The sequence below is a fragment of the Emys orbicularis genome, chromosome 11 (genome assembly GCF_028017835.1).
Source record: "Emys orbicularis isolate rEmyOrb1 chromosome 11, rEmyOrb1.hap1, whole genome shotgun sequence".
Lineage (NCBI taxonomy): Eukaryota > Metazoa > Chordata > Testudines > Emydidae > Emys > Emys orbicularis.
In genome coordinates, this window is record NC_088693.1 from 47,747,846 (window position 1) to 47,766,477 (window position 18,632).

Below are 18,632 nucleotides of genomic sequence, written 5' to 3' on the forward strand. Positions count from 1 at the left end.
AGCTACAGCAGTGCACCTGCATCAGTGCAGGTGTGCCGCTGTAAGTGCTGGAGTGTAGATGTAGCCTTACTCTGCACTAGAAGTGCCCTTGGGTAGTTTATCTTAATACACTTCTAAAGGCACTTCTAATGCTCAGTAAGAGCATCCACACACGGAGTTAGTGTGGAGTAACTAGTGTTCTTTAAAGTCACACCCTAACTTAGAGCAAAGTAACTCCCCATGTAGACAAGCCCTAGGTCACTTTGAAAATGGGATTTAGTCTCCTTTTTCACATAGGCACTTATGAAAATTTTACAGCTGTTCCCATTGAAGTTGCTGCGCTTTCCACAAATAGCCATAGGGTCCTGTCCTCTTGGCTGAGAAGCTGCTATATTGGGTCTAACAAGTGACGGAAGTACACTTTCATCCACCGCAGAGCTCTCATCAAATGATAAGGCTCTTTTAGTAAAATTGCAGGGAGTGAAGGACATCGGCCTCGCATAGTAACATCAAAGATAGAGGCCTGGCTCAACTCCTGGCTTCAGTGGGAGCTGAGGAGCCACAGCACTTGTCAGGATTTGCTCCATTCACAACAGCATCAATGTAAACCCTTCGCCTTCCCTCACTAGGAGTGGAGCCTTTCACTTTACATGGAAATTGCACTGTTGCCAACTATTTTATTGTGAGTCTGATTTGTGTGTGTGTGTTTTCTTTAGAGTCCCAGTTCCTAGAGTAATGTGCTTACATGAGAATCTCTATTTTCATTTCTTTAAAATTTGTTGCCATCCAGCCTACAGAGAGAGAAGCTTGGAAGCACAAACCCTAAATGTTCCAACACTAGAAGATAAACAAAATGAACTCAAACATTGTTGTCCTTATAATCTCTTCATTTTAAGCCAATCTAATGATTCTGGGGACCAAACACATGCATTCTGAATGCTTGGGTGGGCAATACTGGAAATGTAGAGTACAGTACAGGATATTTTGGAGTTACAATATGAATGTTTGGGTTTTGGCACAGGTATATTTTGGTCTGAAATGTTTGAGAAAATATCATTTATGGACCACATACCTCTTCAGTAATTCTAGTAAACGTTGCAAGAACATGTATTTAAAAGTATTCCAATACGTATGTTCCTTGTCACAAGAACTGAGGGACATTTCTATTGTGTCTGATGTGGTTTGCCAGAGAGATGCTTTGTAGTCTCTGTTCTTCCTCAGTAGTTGATGAGACCCTGCATGCAACTTCACCCCTGGGCTTCATTCGTGAACATCTTATTTCAGCGCTTTTTTGCTCATTCACATTTATGAGATTACAGATTAAGTGAAAGGCTAAACATGTCTGAAAACAAGTCTTCCCACACTGTTACAGCCCTGCACCGATATGCCATGTTTCCTGTTTGAGTAGATGCAACTCTGTTTTCCATGTGGATGTGTCGATGACCTGCACACTGGAGCCGGAAACCTTTGCCTAGCCGTACCTGTAGGTGCAGCGCTCATACCCTAGCTCCTCTGGCTGTATAAGGGCAGTGCTGCCCTGACACTCTGTTTTTTCTGACCTCCCAGGTCTTGAGTCAGAGCTCTGTGTCACCTCATGCTTTCAGTTTTCAGAGAACTTTTCTTGTATACAGTGGTAACAGTATCTCCGGTTTAGTTTAAATGTTAGTTTAGTGTTAGTAGAGTAGTGGCTGTCCTGTGTGATGCCCTCATCAGGGGTCAAGCTTTGTCTGTCATGTAGGGGGCCGTCCCCAACAGTGACCCCTACATGAGGTGCTTGTTGTCTCTCAGCAAGGGACACAGTAAAGAGAGGTGCTCCATTTGCAAGTCTTCCAGAGCGGACTCAGGTGGTAAGAGACTTGTGGTTGAAGCAGCACCTTCTGCAGCATGCTATGAGGCCTGCTCTGGCACAGAGGCCCTTGTCTGATTGGTGGTTGCCTTTGGATCTGGCAAGGGCTCAGGATCAGGCCTTTCCCACAAGAGGCAAGGGGATGGTTCACTCACCGCTGGAGTGGTGAGGAGTCTCATAAAATGAGTTGTGACCATTCTAGGGGCTGGGGATACTCATCCTCCTCTTCTAGGAGGATTGCTGACTAGCACCATATTCCCTCTGGCACACAGTATGGAGTAGGTCCATCTAGTCACCCCCTAGTATTGCACCATGAGCAGCAAGGGCCCGCTCCAGTTCTGGCCATGGGACTTCCTCTGAGTCCAGTACAGCACTAGCACCATGCTGATGGCATACCAGGTGGTATCAGATTTGTGTTGCCTCTCAATCCCAGATTCTCCACTGGGGCTATGTCTTCTACTGGCTCATCCTGTATTGTGCCCTTGGCACCTTCTGGCCATGTCGCAGAGCTGCTGGGTCTGTGCAGACTATGGAGTCATGGCCAGGTGTGGCACCAAAAGTCTTCTCAACACTGTTGCATCCTTCAGCATCGTCATTGTTTTGGTGTCAGATCCGTTCATGGAGTTCAGTACCAGTCTCAGTGCTGATGCCTCTTTCAGTACCAGGTGGAAGTGTCTCCCATTTTGTGCTGCCGGTGCTGATTCACCACTCATCTTTTTGGCCACCTCCTTACTGGGCTTCAGAAGAGTCTGATCAGTTTCCTCAACTGTTGTCATCACAGAACTTCCAGGATTCCTCAAGATCCAAGTTGGGGTCACCCCCCTTATTAGACAGGCTTCAGATATCACAGTTGGATCATTACCGGTACCAAGATCAGCATTTGTCCTGCAGTTGGGACAGGGGCTCTTGGCCCAGTGCCTAGTGACCACTAATACCTAATCTACATGCCCAGTGGCCTCCTTGGAACCCCTGGGACACTCTTCAGTCCCTGTGATCCTGCTCCTCCACCTGCTCCAGAGTGCGATCACCAGTCCCAACAGTGACTCCTGCTTCCATACCATCTCTGCCACAAAGAAGTCTGTTTCCCTGGGACCTACAGGGTTCTTCCAACCTGACCCTGTGGTACAAGAACGGGTTCCATCACTTGTGTAGCAAACCACCTTCTAGTCTTCCCTGGATGACTCTACCATGCCAGAATCTTCCTCTCCCTTGGTGCCTGAGGACTTTAAGGTGTATCAGAACCTCCTGAAGTGTATTACCACTACCTTGGGTATCCAGGTGGAATTCCTGCAGGAGAATACTATCATGGTGACCACGGGTAATGGGAAATCAGGGTTCGATTCCAGAGAGGGACCCTGAGACACGGCTACCACATCCAAAGGAGGCAGCAGGCACTTCAATCATTCCCGACCCGGAGAGGTAGTGATGAAAAATAACAATACAGGGCACATAGCTGCTGGATATTCTCCAACCATCAGCTCCAGTGACAGTAGCGTTCATGAGGCTGTCCTGGAGTTTGCAAAGGCTCTCTGAAATACCCCAGCTTTATTGTCCCCTCCAGCAAAACATTCAGCAAAACAGTACTTAATTCCCATGCAACAGTTTCTACTGCCGTTTAGCCCTTAACCTCCCTGGTGGTGGCTGCAGGATGGAGTTAATGAGGAGGAATATTTATACCTCCTCTTCCCTGAAAATGCACATCGCAAACAAGCAGGCGTTTCTCTCTAAATATGACTGTCAATCGGGTGACCCATGTCTAAGTTCACAGACAAGTTGCCAGAACCCGCCAGGGGAGAGTTTGTGGCATTCATTGAGGAAGGCCATATGGTGGCCAAGACCTTGTTGCAGTCAGCTCTGGACATGGTGGATGCGGTGGCCAGAATTTATGGCAATGGCTGTGATCCTGAGGAGGGCCTCATGGCTGCAGAATTCAGGCACTGCACCCGATGTGCCACAGGGCAGACCATTTGAAGACTTACTGTTACTGTTTTACTTTCAGAAAAGACTGACACAACCTTGCACTCTTTTTTTTTTTTTTTTTTTTTTTTAAGACTCCCGAGCTACTTTGAGAGTATATAATCTGGCTATAAAGAGATGTCACTATAGTGATCAGCAATTGCAACAGCAATACTGCTTGCAGCATTTTTTCAGACAATCCTCCCTTCCTGTGCTGCATCGGGACTAATCCAGAAAGTCACAGGTTCTAAAGGAGAAGGTCCTCTGATTCCGGGTTTAACCAGCTCCTTTCCCCTCACCCCCCATCCCTGGGTGCCTAGCAAGCACTCATTTTAACCAATGCAGTGGTAACCTCTCCTTTTCCATCCTACCATTCAAGGATTGCTGCCCTACTTTCAGTGTTTGGGACTCCATTACAACAGACAACTGGGTCTGAAAAGGAATGATGTAGGGGTGGGGAGGACAAATGGGAAGGATCTTATGCCTTAAGCACTATCAGATCAGGTTATGCCATACAGCCCTCTCCCCATCTCTTTCAGGGACCCCTCTCACAAGACACTGCTCCTTGAGCAGGTTCAGTCTTTACTGGCTTTGGGGGCCACAGAAGAGATTCCCTGAAGCATCAGGGGCAGAGAGTCTACTCCTGGTATTCCCTGGTCCCCAAGCCCAAGGGAGAGATGAGACCTATCCTTGACCTCCATGATCTCAACAAATGCATCAGATACATGAGATTCTGTATGTCACCCTAGCAACTTTCCTCCCAGTCTTCATTCACAGTGACTGGTTTGCTGCCCTGGACCTTCAGGATGCTTATTTCCACATCGCAATCCTCCCAAACCACAGGAGGTTGCTCTGATTTGTCATGGCTGGCCAGCCCTGCCAGTACACCATGCTGCCTTTCAACTTGTCCTCCGCTCCCTGGGTTTTTACCAAGTGTGATGGGGGGTAACCGCATACCCTCAGGAAGAAGGGAATTCATAGTCCTCACTCATGTTCCCGTCACACTATGCCTACTCAATCATCTAGGTCTCATCACGTATTCGACAACCCACCCTCCATTCCCTCTGCATTGCTTTTGCTTCTGAGGGTAAAGGTGAAGGAACAGAGGGGCTCAGTGGACTGCTGCCCTTGTATGGCCAGGGGAGGGTCTATAGTTGCAAAGTGTGAGCACCATCCTTAGGAGTATTGCTGGGCAAAGTTCTCTGGCTTCGATGCGCCAGGCAAGCAAACCCCCATACGGAATACATGTCTGCATCACATCCCAAAGAACAACAGTTACAAGTAGGTAACTGTTTGTTTTTTTTCTTAATTTTTGTGACCAGTGCTGATGGATCTGTGTGTAAGAGAGCTAAATTTTAAAAGTTCAAAATCACTTATGGAAAAGTGGCCAGTTATTGCTTGTCAGCCTCATGTAAGCATTTGTGCCTCCCATGGCTGTAAGTCATTGCACTGAGGAGAGAGGGTAGGAGAAAGGAAACTGAATGCACATGACAGGTTGTTTATTAGCACATGAACTCAATAACAGATTCAAAATGCTTTGAAATAATGTCTACTCCCAAGTGAACAGAATTTGTTTGATCTAAGAAGCTATATTTTAAAATCTATTCATAACTTCTTTCCTATTATCCTCAATGGCTTACATTTCCCTCCCTGTGCATTATTTTATGATATTCTGTATTAAAATTGGTATATAAAATATAACTGATGGTATTGTTTTAGTTTATTATTAAAAGGTACTTAAATCTTTACATAGCTGCTGTAGGTGCAGAAGTGTAGGAATTTATACTCAGTTGTTCCGCACAAATGTTTTTCCAAACTAGAACGTAACTCTTATTTAAAAGATTCTAATTGAAAAAATCTTCTGTCATTTCAGTACTACATAGTCTACTAATATACCTTTTTATTACCACAGTTCTTCCATTCACTTTCAATAACTAGTTTTCAGTGAGATAACCGCCATCATGATTGTAATTAAATATTTATCACAGAGTTGCCTTTTGTCATTTGAATGCAACAATGCAGGCAAAGCTATACTTTAAAGACTCAGTAGTAAGCTATATTATGATGGTATATCAGGCAAATGAGTGTTTGATGGGCTGTGCTAATGTGAGCTAAAAATAAATTCCCATCTGTTCACCTTTCAGACTGCATCAAGACATTTCATATTGGTTGCAGAATAACTTAATGGAACACAAATGAAAATGTTTATTTCCAACTTGCTGCAAAAACTGAAAAAGGCAACTTGTTAATAAAGATGTTCTAACAAGGAATGAATTGTGTGCCTATGGCTTTTCTGGAACACAGGAAGACCATCCATTTAAGCACACAATTGAATACAAGAGGAGGAAAGATATCCACTTAATATATTGGCTCCCAAAATCCTATGTAGCTCAACATTCTGAATGTTGATGCCAAGAATTTGACTTATTGGAACAATTAATGGTGTGGCCCATTATCATCAATTCCGCAGAGTTTATTGTATATCATCTAGTGTAATTCTTTTTTTAGTTTCTCATATTTTAATCTGTTCATTTGATATATTTTTCATTTATTGGGAAATTATACAGAATTTCAATGAAGCATACTGCTTCACACCCACTGGGGATTTGGGCCATAGCAATCAAATACTTTGGTAAAGATATTGTCTGTTTTATAGGTTAACTACTGTATGTTGCACAATGACCTGTGTGTGCATTATATAGAAATGTATTTTTATATGTAAAAGTACAAGTTTTGGCTTAGGACCAAATCCTCACCTGGTGTAACTCCTTTGAAGTCAGTGGAGCTATACTAATTTACACCTAGAATTTTTCAATGGATTGAATCTTATTTCAATTTTTAGCTGCATTAGGCATTTTTTTCCCTTTCAGGTTGATTACAATGATTGTCACTTTTAAAGATGTCCTTATCTGACTGCGCTGTTGTGCAAGCAATAACCCAAATTACTTCATCTATCATTTTTGGTAAGCATCTTCTATTGACTGTCATTCATGGAAAGCACCAGCTCAGCTCTTTCTAATGAGCTGTTATCACAGATGCATTTTAAAAAAAACAGGTCCTCTAAAACCAGGTGTAGAAGCAACATAGTTTATATTCTGCTGTTCATAAATTTCAAGAGCAATTGGTGTCGGCTTGTGAAGTAACTGTGTGAAAGACTTAACACCCTGCTTAGACCTCAGAGATAGAGAAAATAGTTAAAAGGCAGGATCAGGGAACAAAAAAGCCAATCAGGTTCTCAGGGGAAAAGGAGGAACTTTGACAGAGAAGGAAAAGGCCTTTGGGAAGACGGAGAAATCCCCTCCCCTTTCTCCTCACCCTTTTATTAAGGGCCTGAAATCAGTGGGAGTCTTTAAAAATAAACACTAAATCTGTTTCACTTCAGAAGTGTGTGTGTGTATATATATAGTATATTACTCACTTCAGTTAATATAGATTGACTTCCCTAAGGACTGTGAAGTGTTATGCCAGCTCTGTAGGTGAAAGCTATTTGTAAAAATCTTATGTGAGGACAAATTAAATATGAATTGTTCATATTCCACTCCAAACTCTAACTTTAAAGGGGATTAAAAATTTGTAATAGACAAGAAATTTCAAGCAAAGATGCCTTTTTGTCGTCAACTAAATTTTGTGTGGGGAAAAAAAATCATTTTCAATGCATTTTTCTGTTTTTTGATGGAGTTCAAAAATTTGTCTGTAAAATGTTTCTTTCAATACAAATTGTTACAGAAAACTGAATCTTTACTGAATACCAAAAACTTCTACCAAAAATGGTTTTCAACAATTGGTTTTTTTCCTTAAGAAATTTCAAAGGAAGTGATTTTTTTTTTTTTAAATTCCCACCAAAAAAATTTGATATTTTCTGTCACCTTTATTCAGCTCTACTTTCTTATTGGCTGCAACCAAATTGATAAGAGATCCCTCAAGGAACTTCTGTTCATTATAAGTCTTTCAAACAACCCCAGATAAGGTCATAGTACTGCATTTTGCTGTGTACTTGGCAGTGTCGAAGAGTATTAATAGATGCATCAGTAGAGGGAGTAGATTTAAGTGTCTAGCTTACCAGTGTCTACCACCTGCGGCAATGCATGCAACAATCAAAATACACATGCAAATGGAATCGGAGGCTATGTATTTTACTTCAGTTGCTTTGGTTACCAATTGTACTTTAAATGCTCAAGAAACAGGCATCCCATTTTACATTTCTCAACAGATCTTCAACCATTGTAGATTTTGATTTTAAAACATTGATTTATGGTGGTTAATTTTACTCATCTCTAATATAATCAAATTCTTCCTTGACTTGTTTTTTGGAAGGCACAGCGTTTAGATGGCAAACTGCACAAGTGTCCTAATAGTGGCAGCTGGCTTCTCAGTGGATTCCTCATACAGTTGTCCTGGTGACTTAAAAGATGTTTGAGTTAAGCTACAGATGGAATATTTACACTGCTTTGTCATTTCAGTTGTCACATTTCTAGGAATGATCTATTATTCTGAAGAATTTCTCTGTTTTCATCTCTTAGAAAATAAAATCCTCCACAGTACTTATAGTGATGGAGGATGCAAATTGAAAAGTCAACATTTATGAGCCCTCTCTTGCAACCTTTGGATACTACAAAATTCCCACTGAAATGAATGGCAGTTTTGGGTGTACAAGAAAGGCAAGATTGGTCCCCAGAAAATAATCCACTGGTGCATACTGAAAGATTAACACTTCATATATAGATGTCTGATCATTGACAGTCAATTTTATCCTGGTGCAGAGGGCCAACACAAGAATTGTGCATTTAATCTCAATTCGAAAATTTAGATCTAGGACAATAAGGTACATATAAACATAAGACAAATGCTTTATAAACTGATCCACAGAGGTGGAAAATATATATCATGGATCAAATCCTGCTCTCACACACAACTCCCACTGAAATCGTTCTTGGCCTTCCATTTGTATGTTTTCCATACTCCCTCATGGTATTTGTTTCCTTGAGGAAATCTCTGTCCTCTTTCTTAAACTTAGCCATCTCTAGGAAAGGTTCTATTCACAGATTAGTTCCTCACAAAACAGGAGTTAAATTTTATTAAGTTTCAAATACAAATCCCAGTGAAGTTCACCAAAAACTCTGCTTCTGTAACTCCCCCCTCAGTAAACTTTTCCATTGGGATTTCTTGCCAATGTATCTCCCAAAGAGAAGCTACCTCAATGTGTGAAATGTGCCGCACATATACAGTTGCCAGCACTGAGTGTTCTAACAAAGATGTGTTCAGTGTTAATGGTTTAAAAAAAAAAAACACTCTCTTCTCCAGTCTTGTGAAGAAATCCACTCTAATTTAGGCCTCAAATTCCTGTAACAGATTGTTAGCCATTTGAGATTCGTTAAAGGCTTTCGACACAGATCCAGATTGCTACCAGAAAATGCAGAGCATTTAGAATTTTTGAAAGTGAGCCTGCCAAAATTTAATTACGCCCATAAGTAACTCTACCCCTGCTGCAGAGACACTATGCCCACTATCCAATAAATCAGATAACGACTGAGATACTAAGCACTTTGTGAGAAGCTAACTGTTCATGGTCTCTCCCCTATTCATGCTGAACTTGCTTGCCATTGTGCCATACAGTTTTTATTTGGGATGGAGTTGGTACACTAGGCATCTATGACCTATTGCTGATACACCAGGCTGTACAAAAAGGCTGACTGTTATTTTACTATTTGCTCAGGGCAAAGTATCAATTTCTACATGATTACAAAGACTTAAAAATCTTAACTGTGACTCATTCTAGGTGCTGAGTTTCTTAGACAAATACCTTGGGACTTTTCTAAGCAAAGCCTCATAGAAAAATGCTGCATGTTGAGAGCAGCAAGGGTGGTGAGGATTAGTGCGCCCCACAATGTAAATATTGGGGGGATGGATCTGTTTCCATCCTCCCAAAAACATTTTCTGTTCCTACACTATCTCAAGTGGGATCCAGCTATGTTCCGCTTCTGCATATGCACAGTGGGCAGAGACAAGAGAAGGGGCTGGAATGGCCACCGCAGTGCATCAGAGGGAAGCTGCCAGGGAGCAGGTAGGACTTGCTGGACCAGATCAGACCAGTCCTGCCTTCCAGCCACCATGGAGACACCTGGCTTGGAGGAGGAGGAGCAGAAGCACAGGTGTTAGCTGCCAGGTTGGGGGAAATGGCACTGGCACCAGTGGATTGGAGAGGCACAGAGGCAACTGCAGGGGAGAGGCACAGAGCTCCAGGCACTGAGGAGTTGCCAAAGGAACAGCAGTAAACTACTGGGGCACCCCTTCCTAGCCTGGTGATGGCTGCCTGCTCTGAGTCTCAGGGCTTGCAGACACTTATGTTGGTATAACTTACATTGTGCAGAGGTGTGAATAAGCCAACCCACACAGCAACGTTAAGTTACACCGACCGAATCGCCTGTCAGCCCAAGAGCTTCTCCTGCCGACATAGCTACCACCTCTCGCGGAGATGGTTTTATTATGCTGACAAAAGAGCTCTCTCCCAGCATCATAGAGCGTCTTCACCACACAACTACAGCAGTGCAGTTGCATAGGTACTGTAGCACTTCTAGTGTAGACTAGCCCTCAGTAACTCCCCTTCCTCCCCTTCCTGTCTCTCTGCACCCCCATTCAAAAGGAGCTTCTACCTCCCCATGGATGATCCTGAGAGATGTTGGGCATCCATAACTACCGCTGAAATCAATGAGTTTGTTGAGGATTCAGGATCAGGCTCTAAATTGGCATAGTGGGTTAGTCTGAGAGCTAGTGGTCAGGCAGTGGCTTCACAGTTCTTTCTGGCCTGATCATTCTAGAGGGGCCCCTAGCCAAGTTGTACGTGTCAGGCCTCAATCCCTCCTGAGGGTCTCTTCCAGTCCTCTTATGAGTCTGTCATGGCAGAGGTATAGGGAAGTGAGGTAGGGGGACCGGGCCATCCCACTCCATCAGGTCCCAACCTAGGGCCCTAGGAAATTACAATATCTGGACCACTCACTGGTCACCCTAAGTTATAATACTCCCACACTGGGTAGCTTTCCTACCAGGCTATGGCCCTTCTGTTTGGGGCATGGTCACAGGCTCTGGAGTCTGTTTAATCTGTCAGTGGGACAATGTCCTATTCTGTGCAGTCTCTTGTGAGTATTCCCCCAGGTTGCTGGGGGAATAATATGGATCACTGTTTCCAGTGTAGTTTTAGGACTGCTACATCCGTTCCTCTCACAGCTGATGCAATTTGGTACACTTTGACACTGCCTCTGGACTACCAGGGTACTTTTAAAAAACCCTCCACCTGAAGCATGCCTAGCAGCTGCTGAAGGGCATGGCCTCCCTAGCCCAATACTGCTCTGTGCCTTGCCCTGCTTTAGTGTTGGGTCTGTAAACCTCATCACAATTGAAATAACATCATGTAATAGCAGGGCTCTGTTTGGCAAGTGTGACCCAATAAAACCCCTATAGACATAATTTTGCAATTCATGGCTTCCGTCATGGCATGTATAATATATATAATACAATCCATGTATAATGCCATATTATTTGTGTGATATTCTACACACTGATTATTCAGTATGCTCACTGCTAATGGAAATTCCCAGACTACTTATTGCATAATTTTTATTTTTATCTTCCTCTGCTTTCCTCCCATTACCTATGTCAACCTTTTAAAAAAAACGCATGAGATAAGACTATCCAGCATTCACATTCCTGTCATCCTATGTCCTAAAGATAAGTTCCAATAATATATCAAGAGTGCTTATCATATAGAGTGCTGCCTGGTTTTCACAAACTTATGTGAAAGATTTTTCACTTCCAAGTTCAAGAAAGGGAATTACCAGAAATTCTTTCCCCCCCCCCACCCTTAACCTCTAGATTAGAAAGATTATTTTCCTAATGATTTTTAATTATCTAGTACAATTTTTCCCTTAATTTTTCTTTTTGTTGCCTCTTGTTCTTCGCTGTATTTCTTGACCTCTCAGGTGCTCTAAGCTGAACTTTCCTTGCAAGTACTGATGTTAGTTAATGCAGTGGCTCAAATGTATGCAGAATAATACAGATGTTAAAAGAGATATTAGTGTCCCAAAGGTCTTGCTTTTGTCAGGCTTTTCCTCTCCATTTGTGTTTGAAGGCATCCTTATCTAAAACATCTTTATTTTACTTCCTTTTGCTGATGCAACTGGAGTGAAGAAGCAACATAGCAGTATGCAACTTTGAAGGGAGGAACATTCCTTGAAGTTCCTCCCCAAGTAGTACATAAACTATTAAACACATCTGGCTAAAAACTGTCATAATAGAAGGGCCAGTTTTCTCTGGAATGGAACCACATTTACTTTTATTTTGAAATGATTCTAAAATATCTTGTAAGCACTTCTATCTCAGTGCAGACCCTCATAATGGGTGAGCTTTCTTTGTGGAAAAGTTACTGGGACCTGCTGCCCATGAGTCTCAGTGGACATCTTTTAATATCTGAGTAACCTGAACTAGCATCATATGCTTCATGCCTTCCCAGAAATCCTTTCTTCACTAAATAATACTACTGCATCAGCCAGACAACATGTTGTGAACCCTGTGGTGTTATGGTAGTGTGCTATTAAAGGTTCAGCAGGAAGTTTAAACTTGTTACACATCCTGGAGGCTGCTTTGCAATGCCACACTTCCTGTTTACTCTAACACATTCTCTCCCATACATGTAACTCTGACAGACCCCGGTTATCAGCAGGCAGGATCGAACCTGGGACCTCTGGAGCTTAGTGCATGAGCTAAAAGCCAACTGGCTCTTAGCTAAAGATATAGAACAGAGTCATTAATCTCCAAGTGGCCTCAGTGACACTAGAGGGGCAAGAACACCACACTCAGGAGGTGAGTGGGTTAGAGACAGATTAGGAGAATATGGAGTCCACATAATTAATTGGCTCTAAAAAGCAAATTGACACGAGAAAATCCTTACTGAGCACTACTCAACACTACTGCAATGTTTAAAATGGCCAGCATAACTTACATATGTGTAGTCAGTTACCAAACATGAGGCATAGCCAAAGTAGGACTGTGACAGGGTATAATAGGTCCGGAAGCCCCCTGCTGGAAGCCTTCTGGCCCTGCCTCACCCCGCTGCAGCAAAGAGCAGAGTAGATATCCTCCAGGCAGCCTAGAGTGACTGCAGGGGAGCAGCCAATCAGAGGGGTGGCTGGAGAAGCCAATCGGGGGTCAGAAGGGCAATATAAAGAAGCAGTAGAGGCAGAGCAGTCAGTTGCTGCCTGCAACTTGGAGAGAGAACTGGGTGCCTGGCTGTCTGGAATAGCAGCAGGATAGTGGACAGCTCACTGCAGGCAGGACTGAGCCCAGGGAAGGCTGCCAAAGACCAGGTACCTGGCTGGCTGGAAGTAGCAGGACCATGGACAGTCAGTGCGGGCAGGCTGAGCCCAGGGGACTGAGTCCAGAACCTAGACAGACTGGGTGAGAGTACCGTGATAGGCCCTGCAGGTCTGTTTGAAGACTAAGCCTAGGCAAGGGCTGCAGAAAGAACACCAGCTGAGGGTACTGAGATGGGCCCCTGTTGGGCTATTAAAGAAGGCAGGTTTGGGGAGGAAGCCTTGGTACTACAGCCCCACACCAGGGCCGTGAGCAAGAACTAGAGACTGTATACACTGGAATGGGGGACTGTGTGTGACTCAGCCAGCAGGTGGAGTTGCTAAAGGCCAGCTGAACTATCGACCAGGGGGTGCTCGCGAGAGGCGGGTGCCACCCCATTGTAAGAACTGAAAGAAAAGCAGGCTCACACCCGACCAGAAAGGGGGTGGTTGTGAGAGATGGGTGCCAACTCTGTTACCAGGATAAATAAGTGTCATTTTGGTAACAACAAAACAAATGCAAAAATAAAGACTCTTGTAGAAATTGGCAACATGGTCACTGGCCAGTGAAGAAATGTCGCCTGGTTCATATTCATTAGTCACAGAAAGTGGAACCTTAATCAGCTGCTAAAGGTTCTTGAAGATGTAACAGAAAACTTTCACTGGCTACTCCTTTTTCTCAGTGAAAGCAGATACACTGGAAGAACAAAAATTCAAGTGATTGATAGAGACGGAAAAGAACTTTAAATATATGGACATGCCTAAAGATGCTTTGCTTTACAGTAGATCTCGAGGACTCTTGTCAGGTTACAGGGTTTTTTATTTTTTTTAAGCTTTTTTTGTATCTTTGACACATGTCAAGGGATCAGAGCCAAGAAATAAATTCAGTCTCCCTTTGTCACAATTTTATGACACTGCTGCCTGTTGTGTATTTGCTCACTGAGAGATGATGGCAGAGTTGGAGAGTCAGGTTATGTCTACACTGTATTCTCAAGGTGTGATTGCAGCTCACGTAGACATACCCAAGCTTTAATATAACATCTCCGGTACATGAGTTAGTGAAGCTGCAGCAGCAAGGGCTTCAGGGTGGGCTGTACAAACCTGTCTAGAACCCTAGGTAATTGTGTGGGCAGTTAGCTTGCCCTGAAGCCCATACTGCCCTGGCTTCACTGCTCCAGTACCTGAGCTAGCTTGATTAAACCTAGCTCAGATATATGTATTCAAGCTGCAGTTACACCCATGACTGCAGCATAGACATACCCTCAGAATAAAACCAGGCTAGATTACAGCAGCATCGGTACCATGTTCACTTTGTTATTTCTTGTTTAAGCACATATATTATAATAAAACATGCATCAGACATCAGTGAAATACTATGGGCTGAACCCTTTTCTATCCATTGTTTTATAAACTTGTGGTTACACCGTATGTATATGTGCCATATATCACACCTTCATTACACATCCAGTCAAATTAAATTTCGAGCTCAAAGCAAATCTGTAGTTCCTGGGGTTCAAACCTACAATCAAGATGCTAATATGCAGTTACCCAGGGCTAGATGGAATTTCTTCATCTGTGTGTACCTTGCGCTATAAACCAGGTATACAATGCATTTTCCCCTTCCTCTGAAGTATTAGCCATATGTTATTTCTTGAGGCAAAAGACTCACTGGATAGATCATTGTTCCCATCTGGTGTGGCAAATCCTATTTTTGTCTGTGTATACAAGACCCAGTCCTGTGCTAATTAATACCCTATGTGAATTTAACTTTGACCCTCAATGTGTTACATTATGTATTTTGTGGATTATGATACAGTATTTTAATACATAGTCACCTATTACTTTTTCCTCCGGTCTTGCACCTCATTCAATGCAAGATTGGAAGGTGAGCATTGAATGTGGCAGCTGTTCAACATTTCTTATTAACATCACTGTCCAGTGGACCCTTGCCTCATTCATTACCCACCATCCAACTAATGAAGCAGGGGTCTTTGACAAAATATTAGTCTAACAAAAAAGTCTTTGGAAACTGCATACAAAAAAGCTATTAACATTTGTCTTCTGGAATGTAACATTTCCCTCTGGTGCCAGCTATCCTACTGGATCATCAAAATTAAATAGTGCTTTGGAATTATTTATTCAGGGAATTTATACTGTGCTTTATTTATGATTATGATCACCTAGTCAAGAATAGCTTTTTTTAGAATAACGTTTTAGATTTTGAACGTCCTAGAAAATCAAGTAAAGATTTATGCTCACAGATAATACAGGAACATTTCCAAAAATGCCTAAATCTGTACTGACTGAGTTTCTTCTGAATTCTTCTATCAAGGCAAGGTTTGCATCACCTCCTTCTGTAATGGCTACACCTGCAGTAGGTGTCAAACCAGGAGGGAGGAGTTAAAAGGGCTGAATCCAACTCATTTAGGAATTTACCAGCCTCTCCAGATCACTGGCTCTCACTAAGTGAGAGAAGCCTGGTGGGACTCAGGGTGCTGAATGGGACTGCTGATGGAAGGTAGGCTTGCAATGGGGAGTGTAAGGCAGTTGGGAAGAAGCAGAAATTAAGTCTGCCCAGGATTCTGCACAGGGATCAGGAAGACTCCTGCTGAGTCTGGGGATGGAGAAAAATGAGCTGCAGCAGAACCAGCTGGCTAGCAGAAAGGGTTGAGTCGTGAGAGGCAGAAAGGGTTGCAGTGAGGAAGAGGCTAAGAGAGCAGAGTTGATAAACTGAGCCCCAGAAGAACCTGAGGCAAAGGCCTAAGACAGAGCAGAGTAGGAAGTGGACAGGGTGTCAAAGGGATCTATGCAGTCAGATCCAGACTACATATTCAAAGGTCCTTGGTCCAGAACCCACTAGGAAGGGAGAGCCCGGTTCCCCTACCAGCCCACCCAGGACAGTGGAGTGGAATCCCATGACAAGGAGTAAAGACTGAAACCCCCTGATGCCAGGGGCAAGGACTAGTGAGTCTGGACTTGGACACAGGGTCCAACATGAAGGTTCATGTTGAATTGTTGGACTATTGGTTTAACCCAGAAGGAGTGAGATCTTATGCGACCTGGCTGGAGGGCCAAGTTGAAAGAAGAAGCAGACTGCTGCAGGCCCTGCTACACTACATCCACCCACAACCCCGGGGACACCAAGTAGTGAATTGCGTATTTATACAGCATGAGTTCAGAGGAGTCTTGCTGCTTCTCTAGGCTTGCCCAACTGCTGCTGCTGCAGAACCTATACTGTATCTTGTGCTCTGTTCAATCATTTTTATTCTGCATATTGTACCATCTGCAAAGTAATTTAGTATTTAATTTTTTTAAAATACACTGTAAATATTAAGTAATCTCTACCAGTGTTCCAAGCCATATGTTCTGTGTAATAAGTATGAGTCTGTGGTTGATATCATTTGATACGTCACTCTGTCCTGCTACTACTGTTTGAATCAGTTCCAAATACCGTACTATAAAGAAGAAGGCAAGTACACTTCTGTCTGTAGGATCAAATTTAGGGCCCTCTCCCAACCCCAGTACACATGTATACTGGCGCCAGCCTTTCTGTCAAGTTCTTCTCAAAATAGATGGCTGAGGCCTCAGCACCTGGTTGTACTCCATTTCCTCAGAGGAAGAGCTAGTCAGCCACTTGACCTACCTGCTCAGTAGCTGGCTGGATCATTTTTAACTAAAGGATTTTTTGTTGAATTAGGCTGTCTCATCAAAACCAAAGTTTTGTGGATGCATATTGGTTCTGACAGGTTTTTTTAAATTATTTTTAGGGAAAAAAGGGTGCACTTTTGTATGGAGGGGAGTTAAGCTGCTGTCCTGGGATGTGGAGACCAAGTTCATGTTCAAGGCCCTGCTCTGTCTGATTTAGAGCACAGTTTTTCATCCCAAGAGCCTCTTTTTTTTTTTTTTTTTTTTTCAGGCAGAACAGGGACTTGAACATGAGTTTCTTATATTTTGACACAATTCCATATTTGCAACAATATTTGTCTTTTTTTTTAATGTGGAGTGAAATGAAATTTTGAAATCTTAAAAGTTGCCACAACAGAATTGTCATCTTCTTGTAAGCTCTACTTCTAAGTGTGCTCCCACAGTCTCTGTGACATTACTCAGGGTACCACTCATGGTCTGTTCAGTCTCCAGCATGTAAATTACTCCCAGCTATACTGCAAGGTTGCTACAGCCAGCCACCCTTGAATTACACTGCAGAGTGACACCAGCAAATTCCCAGCCCCAGACTTTCCCCAAGAAATATGCATCTTGTACTGCCCAGCACTTTCCTGGACAATATAAACTCATATGAAGTCTGTCATTTTATTAATAGAAAATGATGTGCACAAATCCTGTTATTCCAAATGGAACCTCCTAAACACTTCAATCCAAACACTCCGGTCTAGATAAAACAAGTTTATTAACTACAGAAAGATAGATTTTAAGTGATTACAAGTAATGGAGCATAAAATTCAGAATTGGTTACAAGACAATAAAAGTAAATCACAACTGCTACATAACTTAACAAGCTAAGTGAATTCAAAGCAAAGGTCTATCTCACCACATGTTTTAACAGTCTTACTGGCTGAATCCTCCCCCAGTCCAAAGTGGTTTCCTTTGTTCTTCAGGTGTTGTGGCTGCTCTGGGTAGAGAGAAAGGAGGAGTAATTTGGGGAATCTCCTCTTTCCTTTTATAGTCCTTTCTCTTCTTTGAGAATCCTCTCCAGTTGAGGCTTAAGAGACAGTCTGTGTGGATGGGGACCCCCACCTGTTTCTTTGTCAGGGTGTAGGGTTTTTTTTCCCCCCCACATCCTCTTTCCTGCCAAAGAATGGCCACTTAACCAAGTGATAGTCCTTCTGATTTTGTTGACACCTGGCTGAGGCATCTACTAACCTTAGAATCCTATAACTTTACACACAATGTTGCCTGACAAGGCATACTTTGTGTGTGAAATTTCATTGTCTTGTAAAGAGGTGAACATAGGGGTACAGACCATAAGTCTCCAGCCATGTAGACTTGTGTATAAAGTTACCCTACCCTTGTGAAGTTATCTTACCTTTTGTATGAACTGAAGGGATTTAGTTATGTGTTTTTGTTTTGTTTTTTTGTTTAACAACAAAGGAAAAGAATAAGAAATGTACCTTGGGCACTTTAAGAAACCTGCTGTCACACAGCCAAATTATTTATTTAGATAGATAGATAGCTTCTTGGTAAGTATCTTGATCTTTTCTGTCAAAATAATAAATTCTATTTTAATGGAAGATGAAAAGTAAATTACACTGGCCAAATACCTAAATCCTATCCTTATTCCCCTACCCCCCCCCCCCCCAATTTACACTACTCATTGTGATGATCTAGGCTGGCTTAATAAAGGATTTGATTCCAGTGAATATTGTGGTAGAATCCTCCCTGTTGGAACGGAAGGACTTTACCTATCTAGCAACTTCTCAAAGATGGAAAGCTCTCAGGTCCAATTATGTTCAAATCAGTTCTGAGCTCATGTGAAGGTTTGCCCTTGCCTTAGA